The 14,851-nt window shown below is 41.2% G+C and overlaps 1 long non-coding RNA gene across 2 annotated transcripts in view; it reads right to left on the bottom strand.

Moving 5' to 3' along the window:
• Positions 1-214: 214 nt before the first annotated feature.
• LOC149975494 (uncharacterized) overlaps positions 215-14,851 on the bottom strand; it is a 113,746-nt gene continuing 99,109 nt past the window's right edge. The window contains exon 5 of one of the 2 annotated variants that reach the window (XR_016488451.1): positions 215-2,873. This is a non-coding gene — a long non-coding RNA (uncharacterized LOC149975494). Of the gene's footprint in view, positions 2,874-11,183; positions 14,713-14,851 lie in introns of those variants that run through there. The other variant, XR_016488452.1, reaches the window with a different exon arrangement.

The raw sequence follows: 14,851 nt of genomic DNA on the forward strand, positions 1-14,851 counted from the left end.
TCTTGCCATAGATTTTCAAGCATAGATGACCAGGAATGTTCTCTTGAATGTGATTTGGACCATGTTCCTGTCCTGCTAAGCATTCAAAACGTACTTTTAGGTGTCAGGGAAAATGTATGGAGTAAAAATTAAAAAAAATTTAGGAACGTAGTGAAGTAAAAGTTGTCAAAAAAATGTAATAATAGAGTAAAGTACAGATACCAAAAAACAGTACTTAAGTAGTACTTGAAAGTATTTTTACTCAAGTAAATTACACCACTGCATTGAACTGGTTTCACATTTGTCTCCAGTGATCATAAGATAAAATAGATCTAAAACACTTGTATTTTATATTTACAATCCCATTATCCAAACTGTTTACTCATTTACCTAGCTCTTATCAATAGCTTTTATCTATTTATAAATTACAGTGCATGGAGAACAGTGCTATTTCTACTGGGAAAAAATAAATTAGTGTGGCGCAGTGATTTAAGACACTGCATCTCAGTGATAGAGATGTCACTACAGTCCCTGGTTCGATTCCAGGCTGTATCACAACCAGCCATGATCAGGAGTCTCACAGGGTGATGCACAATTGCTCCGTTGTTGTTAGGTTTTGGCTGGGAAAAGTGTATTCACTCAAGCAGAAATTAACCCCTTAGAAAATATGTGACGGTAGAACTGTTCTTGGCAACCATTATTACATGCCTTTGTGCATTTTATGTTGTGTGTTTAAAAAATATTCAATTCGCTACAGAATATATGGGCGCAAAGTACGGTTGCACATTTGGGGGAATATTTGATACAGGAACAGAAGCCTTTTACCTTATAGTAAGTAGACATAATTGCAAATGATTAAATCCTTCCAATAGAAAAAAAAAACTATTTAGTTATTGAACTTTAATAAAATTAGTTGACTCTTCACATGGGATGATTTCACTGAACAACAAACGATAGGGAATATTGAATGATCCCCAATGATCCATTGTATCTCCCAAAAACTTTTTCAAAATACATTTGTAAAATGATAGTCTAGAAACTAAACCTTTGGTTGTCTTCCTCTCAGGATTCCATGTCTTCTCCATGGACCCCCTCAATATCCACCTCTTGAACATCAGACTCTGAGGCCTCATCTTCACTGTCACTTTCCAACCTTGTTGAGGATGGCTCGTTCTCAGGCTCAAAAAGCCTCAAATTTGCCCCGATGGCCACCAATTTTTCAACCCTTGTATTGGTCAGCCTGTTCCATGCTTTGGTGTGTGTTCCCGAAACAAGGACCAGTTGCGCTCTGAGGCGGCTGATGTTGGTGGGATTTGGAGGATGATGGAGGCAACAGGGGAAAGAGCCTCAGATCCACAAAGTCCCTTCCACCAGGTGGCTGATGAGATATGTTGGCACGACTGCCATACTGCATCTCCATCCCAAAGCCCTTGCTTGGAAGTGTATTTTGCCAGACTGCCAAGAACCTTGCCCTTATTCAGGCCAAGGTGGTGAGACACCATAGGCCTTGTTGATCTCTGCACAAGACAGGACGCTCTTTCCAGCATTCTTGGGGTCCAACATGTACGCTGTGGCATGTATGGGCTTCAGGCAGAAGTCTTCACGCTTTTTGATGTATGTCAGAACTGCAGTTTCCTCTGCTTGGAGCAACAGTGAAGTGGGCAGGGCAGTGCGGATTTCTTGTTTTACATCTGCAAGCAGAGTCTGAACATCAGACGGGATGGCATTGTCTCCCTCAATCCGTGCAATGGCTACTGCTATAGGTTTCAGGAGTTTCAGGCTGCTTACCACTTTCTCCAAAAATACATCATCTAGGAGGATCCTCTTGACGTGGCTGTCCATATCAGCAGACTGTGATATGGCCATTTCTTGGAGAGACTCCTTTCCCTCCAGGAGACTGTCAGACACGATAACAACACCACGCCAATGGGTGTTGCTGGGCAGCTTCAATGTGGTGCTCTTATTCTTCTCACTTTGCTTGGTGAGGTAGATTGCTGCTATAACTTGATGACCCTTCACAAACCTAACCATTTCCTTGGCTCTCTTCTAGAGTGTATCCATTGTTTTCAGTGCCATGATGTCCTTGAGGAGCAGATTCAATGCATGAATAGCACAGCCAATGGGTGTGATGTGAGGGTAGGACTCCTCCACTTTACACCAAGCAGCCTTCATGTTCGCAGCATTGTCTGTCACTGGTGAAAATACCTTCTGTGGTCCAAGGTCATTGATGGCTGCCTTTAGCTCATCTGCGATGTAGAGACCGGTGAGTCTGTTGTCCCTTGTGTCTGTGCTCTTGTAGAATACTGGTTGAGGGGTGGAGATGATGTAGTTAATGATTCCTTGCCCACGAACATTAGACCACCCATCAGAGATGATTGCAATACAGTCTGCTTTCTCTATGATTTGCTTGACCTTCAACAAGAACTCTGAGGAACTCTGCATCCAGTAAATGAGTAGATTAAGCATGTCTGGTTGTAGGGGTGTTTTCTGGACAAAGAACATTCAAAATTATCTTCCAATGCACATTGCCTGTGAGCATCAGAGGTGAACCAGTTGCAAACACAGCTCGAGCAAGACATTCATCAGCATTTCTCTGACTGCGTTCCTCCATTGAGTCAAAATAAATTCTGATTCCAGGAGGTCCATGAGCTGTTGCTATTGATAAGGTGTCTGATTCATCATTTTCACCTCGAATAGAAGTAGAGGGACTTTTGTCAGAGGTTGCTTGTTGTGAGCGCTGAGGGAACTTTATGGACTTGGCCAGATAATTCTGCATCTTTGTTGCCTTCTTCAAATATGATTTAGCACAGTATTTGCAAATGTACACCGCTTTTCCTTCTACATTAGCTGCAGTGAAATGTCTCCACACATCAGGTCGTGCCCGTGGCATTTTCCTGTAAAGATTAGAAAAAATAAAGTAAGTAGAGTAAAGAAAGAGTAAAAAAACAAGAAATACAATTCCCTGTACAGATAAATAGCTAAGCAGTTAGATTAAACAACACTTTTGTAAGATAAATGTTTTAAAATGAAACATGTATGGAAACAGTTGAATGAACACTCTTCAGTTAGCAGGCTCAAGCAAGCTAAAACCAACATGGTAGCAAAAACTAACAGGTAGAAATTGTTAACAACTTAGAAATGATTTAAACACACTTTGCTGTAGGCTGCTATTTACTAGTTAACAAAAAATCCTGTATGTCATGTAAAATATATTCACCCCAAACAGTGTAGTAATCACAACTTACCAGAAACCATGTAGTACTTGGCTCAGACAGTATAACAGTGTGGGCTCAGTAGCAATTTCATTAGTGTGCAAGATCTTGAAAATCAGCAGTATATGTGATGGAAGAGTGCCATGCACATGTGAAGAAAGAATGCACTGTGCATGCAGAGAGTTGCAATTCCATTGAATTGGGGATATTGGGGAACTGATATTGCAGGCGAAACCCTGAGAAAAATCCAACCAGGAAGCGGCTTCTATTTTGAAAACTCCATGTTTACATAGCCTCCCATTGCTCCATTTAAAGGGATATCAACCAGAATCTTTTTCCTATCGTTCCCCAAGGTGTCAACAGTCTTCAGACATAGTTTCAGGCTTTTATTTTGAAAAATGAGCCAGAACGATAACATCGCGTCAAGTGGTCACATGAGTTTTGCTCGCGCAACAGAATTTGGACAGCTATTGTTTTTCCCTCTCCTACTGTGAAAGACATTTGCGGTTGATATATTATCGATTGTATATTTTAAAAACAACCTGAGGATTGATTATAAAAAATGTTTGTCTGCGTTGTCGTGACCGCTCTTTCCTGTGAATTTCTGAACATAATGCGCCAAACAAACGGAGGTAGTTTGGAAGTAAAAATAATCTTTATGGAACAAAAGGAACATTTGTTGTGTAACTGGGAGTTTCGTGAGTGAAAACATCCGAAGATCATCAAAGGTAAACAATTCATTTGATTGCTTTTCTGATTTTCGTGACCAAGCTACCTGATGCTAAGTGTACTTAATGTTTTGTCATGCGATCGATAAACTTACACAAACATTTGGATTGCTTTCACTGTAAAGCATAATTTCTAAATCTGAGATGACATGTGGATTAACAAAAGGCTAAGCTGTGTTTTGCAATATTGCACTTGTGATTTCATGAATATGAATATTTGTAGTAATATTATTTGACTGAGGCGCTATGCTATTCAGCGGTTGCTGATAACAATTATCCCGCTTAAGGGATGGGTAGCACCAAGAAGTTAATTGAACAAAAGGACCGTTTGTGATGTTTATGGGACATATTGGAGTGCCAACAGAAGAAGCTTGTCAAAGGTAAGGAATTATTTTTATTTTTATTTATGCGTTTTGTGTCGCGCCTGCAGGGTTGAAATATGTTTTCTCTCTTTGTTTACTATGGTGCTATCCTCAGATAATAGCATTGTTTGCTTTCGCCATAAAGCCTTTTTGAAATCTGACATGTTGGCTGGATTCACAACACGTGAAGCTTTAATTTGGTATCTTACATGTGTGATTTCATTAGATGTTTATAGTAACTTATTTGAATTTGGCGCTCTGCGCTCTGCATTTTCTCTGGCTTTTGGCGCTAGCGTCCCACATATCCCAGAGAGGTTAACTATTTTCCAAGGTAGTGCTACCCACTGCCCCGGAGAATAGTTATGTTATTTGTGCCTATTAACTGGTCACTGCACTTAATACCTTGTATTAGAACCAAATCTATTACTGGAGAATATGGATGACCTAACCCTTTCATGCGTGAGTTCCAAATATCTGTAACTGTTACGTAACAGTACATTAAATCCGTGCTGCCTTCAAACCAAAGAACGCAGCCTGTTTTTATTTATAGGCTGTTTTCATCTTGTTAATTTTTTTTCTTCTAATAACAGTTTCAATTGAGGTGTGTTCCGCCCCATTCATTCACATAAAATTAGTCATCTTTACTTTTGCGGACCAATTACATTTTTTAGACATTTCTGACCCGGACAAAATACCCCAAACACTTCCCAATTGTTTGTGCAGTTGAAGTGTGCAGACATTTGCTCATTTTCTGTCTGTTCCTGCATTGCAATCAAAGTTGTTTTTGTTACCAATAATAACTTTGGAAATGTGTGTTTCTATCAAAGTAAGTGCCGTATTACATTATAATAGTTTCTGCATGTCATTTCTACTGTAGCATAATATTTTTGTGTATATTCTTTATTACCGCGGACACACGATGCAACGTTACTCATTTCATAACATTTATGGTTGTTATACTCAATGCTTAGGTATCTAGCTACATTCTTCTATTAGTTCTGGAAAACAATGCAAATTGCATCAGAAGTATGTTGTATTTTGAAGTTACCCTGGAAAAATGGAAAAATATCTTATACCACTTGGTTGTTTTCTGAGTGCATTCCACAAAGCTGTTCGTCAGCCTTTTCCACTGCCCCCATTTTGAGGTGATAGTCAAGCACGCAGTCTGGTTTGATGTTTCTCTGTCTGGTTTGTTTCTCTCTCCTGTCAGGGGGTCCACCTTCCCTGTGGCCTGACATGGTTGCTGTATGGACAGTGGAAAGGACATGGACGTCTCGTTTGTCATGGCACTTTACTGCCAGCTGTTGACATTTCTTATTTTGTATAACGGGTCATTTAGGGTGGCAGTAGCATTGTTTATGAAATGCAGTCAAAGCAGCAGAACTAGAAAGCAGTCTTGGGAAAAGAGGTTGGCAAAGAAGGGAGTTGCAAACATAGGATCTCTGCTCCAGTATTCTCTTAGGGAGTTCTTCTTTACTATCCCCATGAGAAGGACTGTCACGAGGAAGGTATACATTTCACAAATTGTGGTTATTTCAACTGAACACTAAACAAAACAACAAAAGGAATGTCACGTTCTGAAGGCTACACAGAGCTAACAAAAAACAACATCCCACAACCTAAGGTGGCAAAACAGGCTGCCTAAGTATGATTCCCAATCAGCGACAGTGATAGGCAGCTGTCCCTGATTAAGAACCATACCCGCCCAAAACATAGAAACACAAAACCTAGAAAAACAACATAGAATGCCCACCCCAACTCACTCAAACCAAAATAGAGACATTAAAAAGGAACTGAGGTCAGGGCGTGACAACGGTGATGTTTTTATTATGCTAATTTGATTCCCAAGGGGGAAAAGAACATCAACCTTAGGGGGGTTAAAGTTATCACTCAAACTGACCCTGAGTGTGTGTGTGTGTGTGTGTGGGGGGGGGGGGGGTCCATTAAGCATACCCCCATTAAGCCACACCGGCAAAATGATTTCCCAGTGTCCCTTGCCTTTTCGAATGAATTGTATAGTTACCACCCAAGACTGTATTTGTTAGTAACAGTGACATGGTTGTTGAATTCACTCATTTTCTGTCCTGTGGCCTTCACCAAGTGAGTTCCTAGGTGTATACCATCGTTATAATTAAACTCTTTATGACAATACATATCTCATAAGGCCTTATTTTGAACACAAGCTTTACCCTAATACAGTGGCCTGAAACTCATGCCATATTAGGCACAAAGCTGAATCCCAAATTTCCCAGGTACTCTCTAATATCTACTGTTTGCATGACTGTCACTGCTATCTCAATTCATTTCCATTGACTCCTTTCTAAAGAGATGCTTGTCCGCCGCCCATCTCCCATATGTCAGGACCTATGTGGGTACAGAGAGGCTGGATTTGCATCTCAAATGGCTCCCTATTCCCTATATAGTGCATTACCTTTGAACAGGGCCCATAGGGAACCTGATAAGGCTCTGGTCAACATTTGTGCACTATATAGGGAATAGGGTGGCATTTGTGGCTGAGTGTGATGAGGCCAGACCTTTGAACATTTCTGGAGAAATAAGAGAAGGCGTCGGTCCTGAAATGGGAATGCTAGAGAGTGGGACATCCTGTCTGCCTCATCTATGCCAAGATTATCACAGAGAAGAGACAGTGTTTTTATTGGTCTGTGTATTTTCTCTCTCTCTCTACATCTCTCTACCTCCTAGACTTTCAGTCTAATAACTCAGTGACACTATCTCACTCTCTTTCATTCCCTCTATTTTGTGCTCTTTTGCCACATTCTTTCTCTTTCCCCCTCTCTCTGTCTCAATTTTCTCTCTCTTTTCTTGCACACTGTGTCCCCTCTATCTCTGACAGCTGTCAAAGTTTCACCCCTTTCATTTCTCTGTTCATTTTCCTCCGGCTTAAAACTTGTTGGGGATAGGGGGCAGTATTTTCACTTTGGATGAATTGCATGCCCATAGTGAACTGCATCCTACTCTGTCCTAGATTGCTAATATATGCATATTATTATTACTATTGGATAGAAAACACTCTGAAGTTTCTAAAACTGTTTGAATTATGTCTGAGTATAACAGAACTCATAGGGCAGGCAATCTTCCAACCAGGAAGTGAACTTCTGAATGCGTGTCTAATTTTAAGTCATCGCCTCTTCCCTTCCAAATAAGATATGGATCTGTTAGCACTTCCTACGCCTTCCACGAGATGTCCTCATTCAGTAGAACGTGGAATGGAGCCTCTGAACTTTGACCGAATGGGAGGGGAAATAGTCACTGTCCTGGCAGAATGCAATTACCCTGTGGCACATTTGTCTGTGGATGTCACCATCGTTCCATTTGGCTGCAGATGAAAACGTATGCTCCGGTTGGAACGTTATTGGATATATGAAAATAACATCCTGAAGATTGATTCTCTACTTAGTTTGACCAGTTTATTCGACCTGGAATATGGAATATATCTTTTTGAAGTTTTCGTTCGAGTTGTCCTGGACTAGCGTCAGCTTTTGGGCACGTGAGCTGAAAGTGCTAGCAAATGCAGCTAATTGGACACAAGTATTGGACATTATGGAACAAAACAACGATTTATTGTGGAACTAGGACTCCTTGCACTGCATTCTGATGAAAGATCATCAAAGGTAAGGGAATATTTATGATGTAATTTCGTATTTCTGTTGACTCCAACATGGCGGAGAAATATATTTTTGTCTGAGCGCTGTCTCAGATTATTGCATGGTAGGCTTTTTTCGTAATGTTTTAAAAAAATCTGACACAGCCGTTGCATTAAGAACCAGTGTATCTTTAATTATATGTAGAACATGTATCTTTAGTCAAAGTTTATGATGAGTAATTTCTGTTATCTGGAGTCAACATGGGCCAGAATCCCTGTGGAACGATTTCTGTACTTTGTGGAGTCCATGCCCTTAAGAATCGAGGCTGTTCTGAGGGCTAAGGGGGTGCAACTCAATATTAGGAAGGTGTATATTACATATTCTGCATTATGACATAACATAATGCAGAAGAATACCTACCTACTGTACCTTCCTAAAAATAATTAACCACCTAGAAAGTGTCTCACCCTGGAATCCTTGACAACCTGACCTACCAATTTTTTTAATCAAAATGCGTTCTTTGGCAAAAATGCCTTTTTGAACATTTGAACTTAATAACAAACTTGGATGCCATCTGTAAATATGAAAACATTTGTTCAATTACAAGCCTAGTTGGTTTAGCCACAGAAAAATACAGGAACCTTCCTGCTAGCCATGATTTCCTGTGGCAGTAATAAAGCCTCTCTTGAAAAAGCCAAACCTTGACCCAGAAAATATAAAAAACTATCGGCCTATATCGAATCTTCCATTCCTCTCAAAAATTTTAGAAAAGGCTGTTGCGCAGCAACTCACTGCCTTCCTGAAGACAAACAATGTATACGAAATGCTTCAGTCTGGTTTTAGACCCCATCATAGCACTGAGACTGCATTTGTGAAGGTGGTAAATTACATTTTAATGGCATCGGACCGAGGCTCTGCATCTGTCCTCGTGCTCCTAGACCTTAGTGCTGCTTTTGATACCATCGATCACCACATTCTTTTGGAGAGATTGGAAACCCAAATTGGTCTACACGGACAAGTTCTGGCCTGGTTTAGATCTTATCTGTCGGAAAGATATCAGTTTGTCTCTGTGAATGTAAATTTCGGTGTTCCTCAAGGTTCCGTTTTAGGACCACTATTGTTTTCACTATATATTTTACCTCTTGGGGATGTCATTCGAAAACATAATGTTAACTTTCACTGCTATGCGGATGACACACAGCTGTACATTTCAATTAAACATGGTGAAGCCCCAAAATTGCCCTTGCTAGAAGCATGTGTTTCAGACATAAGGAAGTGGATGGCTGCAAACTTTCTACTTTTAAATTCGGACAAAACAGAGATGCTTGTTCTAGGTCCCAAGAAACAAAGAGATCTTCTGTTGAATCTGACAATTAATCTTAATGGTTGTACAGTCGTCTCAAATAACACTGTGAAGGACCTCGGCGTTACTCTGGACCCTGATCTCTCTTTTGAAGAACATATCAAGACCATTTCAAGGACAGCTTTTTTCCATCTACGTACAATTGTAAAAATCAGAAACTTTCTGTCCAAAAATGATGCAGAAAAATGAATCCATGCTTTCGTTACTTCTAGGTTAGACTACTGCAATGCTCTACTTTCCGGCTACCCGGATAAAGCACTAAATAAACTTCAGTTAGTGCTACATACGGCTGCTAGAATCCTGACTAGAACCAAACAAATTGATCATATTACTCCAGTGCTAGCCTCCCTACACTGGCTTCCTGTCAAAGCAAGGGCTGATTTCAAGGTTTTACTGCTAACCTACAAAGCATTATATGGGCTTGCTCCTACCTATCTCTCTGATTTGGTCCTGCCGTACATACCTACATGTACGCTGTGGTCACAAGACGCAGGCCTCCTAATTGTCCCTAGAATTTCTAAGCAAACAGCTGGAGGCAAGGCTTTCTCCTATAGAGCTCAATTTTATGGAATGGTCTGCCTACCCATGTCAGAGACGCAAACTCGGTCTCAACCTTTAAGTCTTTACTGAAGACATCTCTTCAGTGGGTCATATGATTGAGTGTAGTCTGGCCCAGGAGTGGGAAGGTGAATGGAAAGGCTCTGGAGCAACGAACCGCCCTTGCTGTCTCTGCTTGGCCGGTTCCCCTCTTTCCACTGGGATTCTCTGCCTCTAACCCTATCACAGGGGCTGAGTCACTGGCTTACTGGGGCTCTCTCATGCCGTCCCTGGAAGGGGTGCGTCACCTGAGTGTGTTAATTCACTGATGTGGTCATCCTGTCTGGGTTGGCGCCCCCTCTTGGGTTGTGCCATGGCGGAGATCTTTGTGGGCTATACTCAGCCTTGTCTCAGGATGGTAAGTTGGTGGTTGAAGATATCCTTCTAGTGGTGTTGGGGCTGTGCTTTGGCAAAGTGGGTGGGGTTATATCCTTCCTGTTTGGCCCTGTCCGGGGGTGTCCTCGGATGGGGCCACAGTGTCTCCTGACCCCTCCTGTCTCAGCCTCCAGTATTTATGCTGCAGTAGTTTATGTGTCGGGGGGCTAGGGTCAGTTTGTTATATCTGGAGTACTTCTCCTGTCCTATTCGGTGTCCTGTGTGAATTTAAGTGTGCTTTCTCTAATTCTCTCTTTCTCTCTTTCTTTCTCTCTCTCGGAGGACCTGAGCCCTAGGACCATGTCCCAGGACTACCTGACATGATGACTCCTTGCTGTCCCCAGTCCACCTGGCCGTGCTGCTGCTCCAGTTTCAACTGTTCTGCCTTATTATTATTCGACCATGCTGGTCATTTATAAACATTTGAACATCCTGGCCATGTTCTGTTATAATCTCCACCCGGCACAGCCAGAAGAGGACTGGCCACCCCACATAGCCTGGTTCCTCTCTAGGTTTCTTCCTAGGTTTTGGCCTTTCTAGGGAATTTTTCCTAGCCACCGTGCTTCTACACCTGCATTGCTTGCTGTTTGGGGTTTTAGGCTGGGTTTCTGTACAGCACTTTGAGATATCAGCTGATGTACGAAGGGCTATATAAATACATTTGATTTGATTCGATTTGCTGAGCTAATGAATGGGCTGGACATGCCGAGAGATGAGTTTCGGATTAATCTGCCGTGTAGCATCTTCTGTCTATAAAAGCTGCTATGTGTAGATATTTAGCTGTTATGTGTAGATAATCCTTTCTACTGTAGTTTTTGCAAAGATATAGTGTTAGCAATGGAGAACTGCAAATGTGTTGCTACTGCTCTCAATAACATTGCTGCCCTGAATTTTTCACGCGCTATCGACAAAGGAACCAGCATGACTTGATACAACAGGCCAAGTAAGCTGTACAAACAAAACAGAAACGACACAGGACATTTTATTTCATGAAAGGAGTTGGAGTCTACTGTGAAGCGTTCACCCATGTAAGACTCTAGATATAGTTTCAGATATTATACGTTTCTAATTTTGTGAAAAAGTTGTTTACATTGCAAGTTAACGCCTACTGTTAGCTAGCTAGCTGACGTTAAGTGTAGGATCTGTGTAATAATATTATCACAGAAAGCCATTTGCATTGCTCGTTATAGCCTAATGTTAGCTAGCTAACTGGCTAACATTGAACCTATTTGGCTAACTTTAGCTAGCTATGACAATCGGTATGGATTGGGATTATGGTTCATAGTTTAACTAGCTAGCTCCCTAGCTACATGTCTAAACAAAAGTCCCCAAGTTTTTATTTATTTATTTTATTTCACCTTTATTTAATCAGGTTGGCTAGTTGAGAACGAGTTCTCATTTACAACTGCGACCTGGCCAAGATAAAGATGTACAGATGGGCTATGTACAGGTGCCGTGATCGGTTAGCTGCTCTGAAAGCTGGTGCTTAAAGCTACTGAGGGAGATATGTGTCTCCAGCTTCAGTGATTTTTGCAGTTCGTTCCTGGGCAGCAGAGAACTGGAAGTAAATGCGGCCAAATTAGGAATTGGCTTTGGGGGTGACCAGTGAGCTATACTTGCTGGAGCGTTTGCTATGGGTGGGTGCTGCTATGGTGACCAGTGAGCTGAGATAAGGCAGGGCTTTACCTATAAAAAAGACTTGTAGATGACCTGGAGCCAGTGGGTTTGTCAACGAGTATGAAGCGAGGGCCAGCCAACGAGAGCATACAGGTCGCAGTGGTGAGTAGTATATGAGGCGTTGGTGATAAAACGGATGGCACTGTGATACACTGCATCCAATTTATTGAGTAGAGTGTTGGGGGCTATTTTGTAGATGACATCGCCAAAGTCGAGGATCGGTAGGATGGTCAGTTTTACGAGGGTATGTTTGGCAGCATGAGTGAAGGATGCTTTGTTGAGAAATAGGAAGCCGATTCTAGATTTAATTTTGGATTGGAGATGCTTAATGCGAGTCTGGAAGAAGAGTTTACAGTCTAGCCAGACAGCTAGGTATTTGTAGTTGTCCACATATTGTAGGTCAGAACCGTCTAGAGTAGTGAAGCTGGACGGGCGGGCAGGTGCGGGCAGCGATCGGTTTAAGAGCATGCATTTTGTGTTACTTGCATTTAATGAAGAAGTACGGCCATCTTGAACGAGGGTCACTTGAAGTGTACTGTTAGATAGAGGCGCGTGACCAGAAAGCTAGCTACAGTTTGTTTTACTCCTGTATTGAACACAGATCATCCCGTCTTCAATTTTAGATTATTTACGTTAAAAAATACCTAAAGTTGAATAACAAAAGTAGTTTGAAATATTTTGGCAAAGTTTACAGGTCACTTTTGAGATATTTTGTAGTCACGTTGCTCAAGTTGAACCAGTGTTTTTCTGGATCAAACGAGCCAAATAAATGGACATTTTGGATATATATCGACGGAATTGATCGAAAAAAAGGACCATTTGTGATGTTTATGGGACGTATTGGAGTGCCAAAAAAATGAGCTCGTCAAAGGTAAGGCATGAATTATATTTTTTTTTCTCCATTTTGTGTCAATATGCTTCTCTCTCTTTGTTTACGGAGGTGCTATCCTCAGATAATAGCATTGTTTGCTTTCGCCGAAAAGCCTTGAAATCTGCCTTGAAATCTGACATGTTGGCTGGATTCACAACATGTGTAGCTTTAATTTGCTATCTTGCATGTGTGATTTAATGAAAGTTTGAATTTTATAGTAATTTATTTGAATTTGGAGCTCTACATTTTCCTTGGCTTTTGGCCAGGTGGGACGCTAGCGTCCCACATATCCCAGAGAGGTTCCTGTTGGAACTAGGGGGCAGTATTTTCATTTTTGGAAAAATAACGTTCCCAAATTAAACGGGATATTTTGTCAGGACAAGATGCTAGAATATGCATATAATTGACAGCTTAGGATAGAAAACACTCTAAAGTTTCCAAAACTGTAAATATATTGTCTGTGAGTATAACAGAGCGGATGTTACAGGCGAAAGCCTGAGAAAAATCCAATCCGGAAGTGACTCATCTTTTGAAAGCCCTGCGTTCCGATGCGTCCCTATTGAGCTGTGAATGCCCTATCAACCAGATTACGCCTTCTACGTATTCCCCAAGGTGTCTACAACATTGTGTCGTAGTTTTACGCATTTATGTTGAAATATACCCGTAGGCGGCTTCATTGCGCAAGTGGTCACCTGATGCTCCCAGAGAAATTCTTGCGTAAAATACTGAGGTAGCCATTATTCCAATCGCTTCTACTGAGAAACCAATTGTCCCGGTTGATATATTATCAAATAGATATTTGAAAAACACCTTGAGGGTTGATTATAAACAACGTTTGCCATGTTTCTGTCGATATTATGGAGCTAATTTGGAATATTTTTCGGCGTTGTCGTGACCGCAATTTCCGGTAGATTTCTCAGCCAAACGTGAAGAACAAACGGAGCTATTTTGCCTACAAAAATAATATTTTGGGAAAAAATGAACTTTGGCTATCTACCTGGGAGTCTCGTGAGAGAAAATATCCGAAGTTCATCAAAGGTAAACGATTTAATTGGATTGCTTTTCTGATTTTCGTGACAAGGTTGCCTGCTGCTAGCAAGGCATAATGCTATGCTAGGCTATCGATAAACTTACACAAATGCTTGTCTAGCTTTGGCTGTAAAGCATATTTTGAAAATCTGAGATGACAGGGTGATTAACAAAAGGCTAAACTGTGTTCCAATATATTTCACTTGTGATTTTCATGAATAGGAATATTTTCTAGGAAGATTTATGTCCGTTGCGTTATGCTAATTAGTGTCAGATGATGACAACGGTCCCGTTCACGGGATGGGGTGTCACTAGAGGTTAAACAAAGGAAAAACCTCAACCAATTTCTAAAGACTGTTGACAACCAGTGGAATCGATAGGAACTGCAAGAAAGTCCCTTAGAAATCTGGATTCCCAATGAAAACTCATTGAAAAGAGAGTGATCTCAAATCAAAAGAGATCTGAATGGTTTGTCCTCTGGGTTTCGCCTGCTAAATAAGTTCTGTTATACTCACAGACATGTTTCAAACAGTTTTAGAGACTTCAGAGTATTTTCTATCCACATCTACTAATAATATGCATATCTTATCTTCTGGGGATGAGTAGCAGGCAGTTGAATTTGGGCATGCATTTCATCCGGACGTGAAAATACTGCCCCGTCACCAAGAAATTAAGAGCAGTTGGAGGCCACGGAAGGAGAGTTGTATGGCATTGAAGCTCATCTGGAGATTAGTTAACACAGTGTCCAAAGAAGGGCCTGAAGTATACAGACTGGTGTTGTCTGCATGGAGGTGGATCAGAGAATCACCTGCAGCAAGAGCGACATCATTGATGTATACAGAGAAGAGAGTCGGCCCGAGAATTGAACCCTTTGGCTTCCACATAGAGACTGCGAGAGGTCCGGACAACAGGCCCTAAAATTTGACACATTGATCTCTATCAGAGAAGTAGTTGGTGAACCAGGCGAGGCAGTCATTCACTATTTCTCTCTCTCAAGCATAGACACATCACATGAATGCACTCACATAGGAAGAATCTCAATTGCAAACTCTT

The sequence above is a fragment of the Oncorhynchus mykiss genome, chromosome 18 (genome assembly GCF_057628025.1).
Source record: "Oncorhynchus mykiss isolate SJ-2025 chromosome 18, ASM5762802v1, whole genome shotgun sequence".
NCBI classification, from domain to species: Eukaryota; Metazoa; Chordata; class Actinopteri; order Salmoniformes; family Salmonidae; genus Oncorhynchus; species Oncorhynchus mykiss.